The following is a 10,478-nucleotide window of genomic DNA, read 5'->3' on the forward strand; positions in this document are numbered from 1 at the left end:
AACAGTTGAACACTTTTTTTTTTAAACACCTAAAGTAAAATTTTGACCAAACGGTTTACTCATTCTGTTGATAATCAAGTCCAAAAACTTGTGAGTCCCATTGCATTTTTTTTTTAATTTTTTGATCACTAAGTATCTTTTAATGTTTTAATGTTCATCGAATCAGTGCTGGTTCGCTGGGCTTTGTACAAATTAATATTTGATGAGTATGGGATTACTTTCCCTACTGATACTTAAAGTTGCAAAATTGATCTCTGCAGAAAATTTGCGTTTAGGAACTTCTCAACCGGCGATAGTGAGATATTCGTCCATAACTGAAGCTGTTCAAGTGAAAGCGATTTAAAAAAAAAAAAAAAAAAAAAAAAAAAACTGAAAAACAACAACATTCACTTCCTTCAACGGTTGAAAGTTTTTGTGATAATTAAAGTTTTAAGGGAAAAACAAGCAATATTTCTTTGTAGAAATAGTTATATCCTGACACTATAGTGATTCTGAAGTTCATTACTTGTGAAAAATCACTTGTTTAAAAGTTCTTACCGTTCCCATTTTCAATAAAAAGAAGTATTTTCCCATGTGATGCATAGTTATCTGCTTTAATTTAAAGAGAGAAAAAAAGTATTTAGGTTGGGACACGATCTTTGAAATTTTTTCAATTTGTTTATCTATTAGTATGCTAAATTGTTTGCGATATTTCACACAGTTCAATTCAATACACAAAATGTTAAATTTTATCTCAAAATTAGTTTGGAAACGCTCTTTCAAGTTTTTGCAATACGGTGGTCTATTGTTAAACTTAACTGTTTTCGATATTTCTCACAGTTCAATATTCAATTTGTAAACCCTTTTTCTCATTTTTTTTACAAATTCGTTGTTGTATAGTTTTACTATTTAATTAATTTTTTGGGGGAATCATGGAATGTGCTTCACATATGAGACAAACATCAAAAAAGTGCTCAAAAAAATTCCACCGGTTATGTACTAAGGTAAACATTTAGTTTCCAAACATATTAAAATAATAAGTTCTCGCTCAACTTTAAAATCAGTTTTGAATTCGGGCATCCTTTTTGCTAACATTTAAAGAAAATTTCCGTTTAATCTAATGAGTAAATACTTGTATGTGAAACATTCCAACCGTAATTAGTATTTTAACAAAACGAATATTTTATGTATTTACTTCATATTCCTACCTTATACTTTTATGATTATCACTGCATTTAAACTTTTTTTTACTAAATACCTTTCATAAAGCTTCTTATTTATCTACCTTAATATCACATTAGTACTTTATCTTGTTGCAACATGTATAGCTAATGTTTATTGACACAACAAATGTCTGATGCGATATCCCAACTGATATAATTTGTTTCCTGCTTATAGAATATGAGATGTTGTTAATCTTCTCTTTTCGAAGATAGGAAGCGAGCAGAACTCACAAAGAGCCGCTTAAGGCAACATAACTTAATGGTTCCGGAATTAACTTCATCGACGAAAACAAGTTCTAAATGGAATCCGGAAGGGGTAACACTAAGGACGATGTATAAATTACGACGCTATGGACTTTGCTTTTTGTCTTTATATAGCGGCAAATCAATAAAATTGCATTTCTTGCTTAAAAGTGAGTTTGTCGAAGTAACAGGATATTGCATAAAGTTAATATTATTGGGGTTTTTTTTCGTTACATTTTCAATAACTTTTAATTGCTTTTCCTGCATTGTTGCCACTGTAATTGGATCATTTCTGTTGTGTGCAATGCTTTTAATAAATTCAAAAAAAATAACTTACGTGAAAAATGAACAAGATATATTTTTCTAAAACTTAAATTGATAGAGCACTAATAATGGAGGGTCATTTCACAGTATTTTGGATAATTTTATAGTGTCCGTATCATGACTTTTTTCCCCCATAATTATTTAATTTACTGTTTGAATAGCACATTATTTTATTTTAAAATTGCCCGAGCAACAAACAAAACTCAAATTTAAAAAATGTGTTTATCAAGTAGTAAATGAAATAGTTATGAGAAAAAAGTGTCATGTTACAGACTCATGTTCCAGAATAGCTTGAAATGACCATGGGGAGAAAAAAATTCAGGAAAGTAACGAAACAGTGGATGTACATTCGTATTTATCATAAAAAAAGAAAAGGGTAATACAGACATTAAAAATAATGTGAAAACTTTTGTAAAATTTATGTCTCTTTTTAAGCACAATCAACACATACCTGTATACTAAGCAGTTCTTAAGCGAACTTTTAAACAACGGCGTCATAAAAAAAGTACGGAATTCATACGGAATTTCTGATTAGTATTTTTATGGTACTTACGCGTCTCTTCTAGAATTAATTTCAGCAGAAACAGCCATTCAATCACATTTTCAAACACGAAAACCATTTATCGTCTCATTGTTACCAACCAACGTTTATGATTAGTTACATTGATTATATTTTATTTTATTTCTTTATTTATTTTTCATTTATTTATTTATTTATTATTATTATTATTTTATTTTTTTTTTTGGCACGTCTTTATTGCATGATCATGTATAAGAAAAATCTAGATTATCCGTCGTCTTATTAATGCTTATACCAATAAAATGCATGTCTAATATTGTTTACAACAAATGCATGTTATTTATGTGGTATGAAAATACATTTCAAAATGGAACATAGGTTGTGGTTATAGATTAAAAAACAAAGCACCCCACAGTTTTGGTTTTAGGCCCCTTAAAATTACTTTAATTTTAGAATTTTTTCGTATCATTATACATTTACTTTAAATGGGATGGTTTCCTTTAGTCAAAAGTACTACTATTAGTCATTGAAATGGATAGAATGAGCAAAAAAAAAAAAAAAAATTACATGGACCCAGAAAATACTTTTATTTTCCCAACAGTTTTTTTTTTAAATTAATTTTTTAAAATGTCCGATTTTTCAAACAAAGCGTGGTCTTTATGACGTCACAAATGACGCATTTTGACGCATCTTTCTGCAGCGTTTCCACGTTATGATAATTAAGAAGCAAATTAAAATTGCGCTTTACGCTTGCTATCAACCATATCGTTGCCAATACACGTGAGTAATGATGCGAATTATCTATTTTGTTCTGTGAATGGCAACATTGAATGGCATTTCATCATTTGTGATGTCACACGACAGAAGTGTAAACAATGAAAGCGCAGAGATTTAAGTAATTTTTTTAAACTTATTAAACTTAAATAAATTATTTAAAAAATTGTCAGATCCTATGTTTTTAAGCATGCTCTTTCAGAAAAAAATACTTTTAAAATTTTGAAGCGACCCCATTGTCGTTGAGAACTTTAAAATTGTTAAGCTCCTAAATAAATCTGACGCACATAATAGAAATTAAATATTGAAGTATAATCCAGAAATTTCAAACTACGTATTTTTTACATGGTAATATTTTTCATCATTTACAATTGTGAATTTTGACTAAGAGTTAGATGTCAGTCAGAGTTTGAATAGACTCTAAAAATATGTTAATAGGGTTGAAAATCAATTCCCATACATTGTTTTTCACCTCTTCTCTTTGAAAATGTTACTGCTGACGAAAGATTCGAAATAATTTCGTTCAAACGAACAATTTTTAAAAAATCTTGCATTGTGGAAATCATGTGCATCCGATCCAAACTTTTACAATGTGGTAATACACGGAATGCTTTATAAGTCGAAAAATTTGTTGTCCTTTTTTGCTTTCAAAATTTTTGAGCTACTCAGAACATAATGCTTGGAAGGAAGTTTTGTCTGCCGTTAAAAGTTGAATTTTAGCTTCTGATAAAAAATATCATAAGAAAAATAGTTTTACCAATATGCATTTTTAAGCATATTTTTTTCCATAAAATATAGTAGGGTTGACTCAATAATTTTTCAATAGCACCAATTACTATTCATATTTTACGATATTTATCAGTAAATCATCTGCGAGAATTTTCTTATTTATTATTGAAAAATATTCTATTATTAAAAAGTCTTATTATTTTCGGTTCACTGAGTTCTTCTCTTGAAGCAATGTGCAGCATAAACTTGTAAATCCGAGACACTATTCCATTTTTGTGTTCCCTCAAATACTTTAAAGAGCTTTTTTATTTCTTAAAATTAGAGTTGGTCTAAAAGTATTATTATATACATCAATAATCAGAAAAAAATATTATAAAGCACTTATTGTGAGCATACATCTTGTCAATAAATAAATAAAAAAATAAATAAATAAATATAAATCACTAAAGGTTTTCTCCACAATGAGTATGAACTTGTGTCAAGATTTTTTTTCCAGGAAAAAGTTAAAGATAGAAAATTAAGCGTACAACATTAGTGCTTGCGGAAACACTTAGGTGAACTCGCAGATATAAATGTAAAAGCTTTTCTTTTTTAAATTATAGTTGAAAGCAAAAAGTTTACCTTGCTAATTTTTGTTTTTCTCATTTAATATCTCAGAGAAAGAATTTTTTTTAAGGGTTATTAAGGGGCAGAATTATTTGTAGTCTGCAAAGTTTCCTTTTAAAATAACAAAGTCAAGTATTAAAGCATTTATTTCGTTTGTTTTGCCTTTGCACTAGCCGGTAGCTGCTCAAATAGTAGCAATCCTTAAAAGTGAAATTGGAAAAACGTAAACGGGGGGGAGGGGTTATAAAACTTTATGAATGTAGCTAACATGCCTGGATAAAAACTCTTTTCAGCAAGACTGGTTGTGATTGACTCATAAAACATAAAATTTAGTATGAAAAAAATCGCTAAAGCAGTCAGAGAGCAACCTCAGGCTATCAGCAGAAGTATTGTGGAAATGCACTGCTTAAAAGAATTTTAGAGTTAATGACTTACCTGCATCAATAAAAATAAGAAAATTTATTAGTATTAAGATAACCCGACATTCGTAGTATTGTTCATGTGACATTGAAACTCTCCTCCACTAACTCCCCAGTTTTTGCCTTATGATTTCCGTATGCCACGAGAGAGGTATTGGTTTCATTCCAGGAACCAAGCCGAGAATGAAAATCCGGGACGCAGAGCGTGCACAGGGGGATGGGGGTAGAAGGGACATCTGTTGGTCCGGGCCCTGGCCTGAAGGGGGCCCGAAATTTTTTCAATGAAGGGTGAAATATAGGTAAGTACGTAAGGTCAAACAATATGGAGGGGACGTGAAATTCATTCGTGACGGCCCCAAAATTTCTGCGCACGACCCTGCCGGGACGTCAACAGATGATCTGCCATCATAACCCAAGATGTATAGTGAATATTTTCCCGAGGCAGTTCTCACGATTTTTCAAACTATATATAACTTATAATGTTACAGCACAGAAGCCTACTGAACTACTGAGGTTACTCAGTATCTCATGGTTTTCACCTTTGAGTATAAAACTACACCACGCAGAGCATAATTACAGCTCTTGCTCAAAATTATTAACTTAGGCGTTATAAAGTATTAATTGACCTAAAACTTTGAATCTTGTTTCAAATTATCAACTTTGAGACCGCGTAATTAAAAAAGTTGGTTAGTTGCCATGGGTTTCTAACCTGGACCTTAAACTACACCACTCGGATTATAAAAACAGCTGTGTCTCAATGTTGGTGACCCGACGCGATCAAAGTTATTGACCTCAAAACTTGGCCATTTTTAAAAAATAATCGACTTTGAGATCGTTCAACTACTAAAGCCAAGAGAAACGAGAGCTATTTTCTATTTTTCTTAGTACTCTACTGTGATGAGTAGTTAATCATGTACTTTTTTCCGAGGGTTACTCACGGCTTTAGCAGATATCCGGGCCCAAACAAGGCAAAAAAGGTATAAAAAATAGCATTTTCAATTGACCTTTACCCTCAAACCCATGAGTGAGTCACCAAAATATTTATACTAGAATGTACCTAGTATCAAGCAGTATCCTTATTTTAAAAAATTGACTTGGTTCACTCATTGCTTTTGAAGCAAAGCAATCATATACTTAGCTCTTTTTTTTTCATGACATTAAATTTTGACCCCTACTTCATGACAAACAAATCAATTTTTTAAAAAAAGAAACTTCACTTTTTCTTATCACAGTACCACTACCAAATCCTGAAATTTTTACCAAAATTGAAGACATCAACTACCAAACGTGTTCAGCTTTAGAAAAAATGACTCTTAAAGATTTTTTTTTTAACTAAATGTGTTTGAAGCTGATTTTATTTTATTTATTTATTTATTTATTTATTTATTTGAGAAAATAAATGATTTCCTGAAGTTATTTTTCAAAACAACATTTTTTATTTTGTAAAAAACCAGTATTGTTTCCAAATATCACCAGTTTTTTTTTTTTTTTTTTACAAGAATGAAACAAGAAGGCATGTATGCACAATAAAATATTTAATTAGTTTTCCCCGACTTTCTACCAATGGTTGTTTTTAAAAAAAAATCTACATTAGAAACAATAACTGATTTCGAAAGGAAACAACTCCAACGTATTACGTTAATTAGAATGAAATTTTTTGTGAACTTCCTAATTTCTTTATCATTATTTTAAAAGTAGTTTTTATCCTAAGTTATCGTAATTAGTTTTATTAAATTAAAATAATTGAGTACGGTAAAAGCACGAAATCTGTTTGATTTTCACGTAATGAAAGAAAAGTAAACTCGAGGCTCTTTTGTTTGCGTCATAATTTGAATAATGCCTTAAATTAGTTCATTAAGGCAGTATATTTTCTTTTATATAAAGAGTAATTAATATGAAACAATTTAAACTTACAACAATAGTTTACTTCATCAATTAAAAAATTGCCGATTTCTTGATATTTAAAACTGAATAATACATTTAAAACAAAACATGCATAAAAATATGTAGTACAAAGATATTTTTTTGAATATTTTACAATGCATTTTTAGCTTTTCGTTTTTCATCAATGAAATTTGGTAAGATTGTACTCTGGTTTTATGTATCGTTTTCAATGCTCTTTTGTAAGAATATTTTATGTTTAACACATAAAAATGCCATAAAAATCAAATCAACTTCTATCGCAATCCGATGAACTTTATATTTTCGATTATAATAAAGCAGTATTTTTCTTAACTTCATTGTTTTGGTTCTCATGGAGCACAAAATACTCTTTCGAAATGTATTGTTTTCGTGACAATATGCTTGTTTTTTCTGCATAGGGTTATTCCATAGTGACTAATGTAGCATTCGCAGCCGATTTTTGAATCTTTTCATTTAAAACCTGAAGTAAAAAGATTTTTCTTTTGGTTTAATATGCAAACTTAAAGCGTATAAGGTGACTATTTTTCATGTCTTCCTAGAAATTGAAGCAAAATAATCGCTGATAAGATTTCAGCAAAAGATGCATTGTGACTGACGTAACATTTTTGCAACCATGAGAAGCAATGCTTATGTTACGAAGCAAATTTTTGTGAAATTTGCGCAGACATTTAAAATAGGCTGATATATCTGTAAAAGGTAAACAGTCTATTCTAAAAAGTATACTAATATTTATTACAGCTGATTTTTTTTTTCTTTCTTTCTTTTTTTTTTAAGCTTAGTGGTATTTTTACGAAAAACTGTGAGCGAACGTAATATGACTAACGTGACCATCGAATACAAAAAAAAACCCTTTTTGTTATTAATCGCTTGCAATTTCATTACCTTTGCACTTTTAAGGAACGTTTTCAATTTGCATTATGTTCCTTTCTTATTTTTTTTTCTACATTAGTGCAAGAAGTTGAATGGAAGGAATTAGTTAAATTTACTCAATTTGATTGTGAAAAAAACTGCTTTTACTAACTGAATAACATTTTTGTTTTTGCGCTAGTTAAATCCTAAATACCTATCTTTTAAAAAAGTTAACCTTATACAAGTTAATAGTTTCACCAAATTCCAGTATTCTACCATTATATTAGTTATCGTCCAAGAAACTTAGTAGTACTTTTCAACGACACTCTATTCTTCAAGGTGTACTGGTTCATCGAACGAATAGTGTTGTATATTCTGAATTAAAACGTAATAGTGAAAAAAAATGTTCAAACATTTTTTAAGTGAATTTTAGTTCCAGATATCACTGCCAATGTTTAAATTTGTAAATCATTATTCGTGCATTTTCTATAATATGCTACAGCAGCGTTTTTTGTCACTATAATATAACATATTCGAATGTTTTCCAACGAGCTCCCATTTCATCATTTAAAGAATAAGTGGAGAAATTTTCTAAACAATATGAACGTTCCATTTTAGGAAGATTGTCTTTATATTTTCTTAATTATTTTGCTTGGATTCTTGTGTGTTGAATGTATATTCAGCAGAGTACTCGTTTTGAATACCCCCCCCCCCCCCACTCTTTTTGCAAAATGATAACTCTTCTTTAAATTGGAAGTATTTCTTTTTCAAGAATATCTTTTAAAAAAGTTCTTTTTTAAGTAGGCTGAAGATCTACATTGTAACATTTCTAGGGTTATTTTTCTCCCTAAATATTTTAAACTAATGTAGAATGTCTAATTATTCAAAGCTGTGTTAATGAAAATGTACATTATATTAAATGAGTTTTAAATAATATCTATCATTTTTTAAAATGCTACGTTAGTCACAGCTGAAATGTTACGTTAGTCACACTAATTAATTTGTATCCACTATATCTAAAATAAATATTTTGAATCTTATAAGTAGATTTGATACAGATGTAAGAAAATAAAAAGTGTTGATCGGTACAATTATCTGTTTTAGTTTTAAAACAGCAAATAATCCATTTTTGTGTGTGCCACTAACGTAACGCAAATATTTTCAGTGAAATAACCAAACTAATAAAAATACTTACAATATAAGTAGGGAAGGCAATACCGGACCAAAAATTCAATACCAGTATTCGGTATTTTTGGTATATTACTGGTATTTGAAATTTCTCAAAAGATGCTTCAAAATATTTCGTTTCGTTGCCACATTTCATAATTTTGTACAAAAATTGCATTATTTATGACAACGTATTGTGAACAAATATAAAATGAAAGAACAAATGTCATAATAAAAAACAATAATAGTAAAAAACATTGTGCATCTATTGAATTATCGCTAAGCCTGGAACTCATTTTAGTGCCCAACTTTCCTACAGTTGAAAATATTCTTTCTGAATTCACGCAGGTCGATGGTACTGTTAACAGTGCGTGATATATACCTCCTATAATTGGCTAGGAGTCCTTCATCTTCAAGTAATTTTGATATCTTGCATGTTATTTTGGATAAACCATTTTCTGTTTGTGTGTGTGTGTGTTTTTTTTTTTTTTTTTTTTTTTGTATTGTGTGTATGACTACTATTTTTTAAAAAAGTATAGCTAGTAGTAATTTTTTTCCGAGAGACGATACAAAATACGAGACGATACAATTATTGTTGTCCAATATTAACATTATTTTCTCTTGCGCTTGAGAGCTTTGTGTTTGCTTTTTATTAACTCTTTGGTTTGAAATCTCCAGTCAACTTGACTAAATCTAATCTTGTTAGTTTCCCTTATTCGTTTTCGCTTTCTTTTCAAAATTCTTTGTAGTCATAATTATGTAAATATCTGAAACTATTTTTCAATTGATTATGATTACCTCTATGCAAATGTTCAAGGAACTTACAAGGGGAGTTTCAAAAGTAACCGGATTTTAGTTCTAAACCATTTTTAAATAAGTTAATTCAGAAATTTCTTTTGTCTCTTTCGAAGTGTTCACCCTTAGATGAAATACACTTGTTAATTTTTTTTCCACTGTTAGAAGTTCTCCTGGAACTCTTTAGCTTTGACCATGTTCAGTTCCCGTTGTGAAGCAGTTTTTACAGTCTCTACATCATCAAAACGCTTCGATTTCAGAATTTTTTTCATCCTCGGGAACAGAAAAAGATCACAGGGGACTAGGTCTGGCGAATACGGGGTCGAGGAACGACTAGCCACCCCTGAGAGGTCAAGTAGCGGTTAATAGTGAAGGTTGTGTGTATGGGAGCGTTATCGTGGTGAAGGAACCATTCTTCTGATCGCCCGCGCGAGCACCAACTCACTCTTGTTTCTTCTAAAGTTTCGTAAAACGACGACTCTCGATGATTTTTTGGCGGATTTTTTCAACGTTTTCGTCATTTCGAGACGTTAAAGGGAGCTCAGAGCGAGCATGATCTTCAACATTCGTACTACCACGTTTAAAGCGCCCAAACCACTCGAAAACTTGTGTACGGCTCATAGCATCGTTCTTGAAAGCTTGTTGAAGCATTTGGTAAGCTATTTCGAGGCCGACTTTTCAAGTAAGAATCAAAATTTCAAGCTTACAGTTTGATCTTTTAAATCTGCCATAATGAGTTAAGGCGGAAAGCAATAACACTTGAGAAAACCAACACTACGATCAGACGTTACCAACTAAACTGACGCCACTTGCACAGCTGGTTTTTGAAGGTCTCTACTTGAGTCATCTAGTTGGAGAACACTCTACTACATCTAGGATTGGCATCGCAGCAATAGTCCGGTTTCTTTTGTGCCCCCCCCCTCGTAT

Source organism: Uloborus diversus, chromosome 1 (genome assembly GCF_026930045.1).
Source record: "Uloborus diversus isolate 005 chromosome 1, Udiv.v.3.1, whole genome shotgun sequence".
Classification (NCBI taxonomy): domain Eukaryota; kingdom Metazoa; phylum Arthropoda; class Arachnida; order Araneae; family Uloboridae; genus Uloborus; species Uloborus diversus.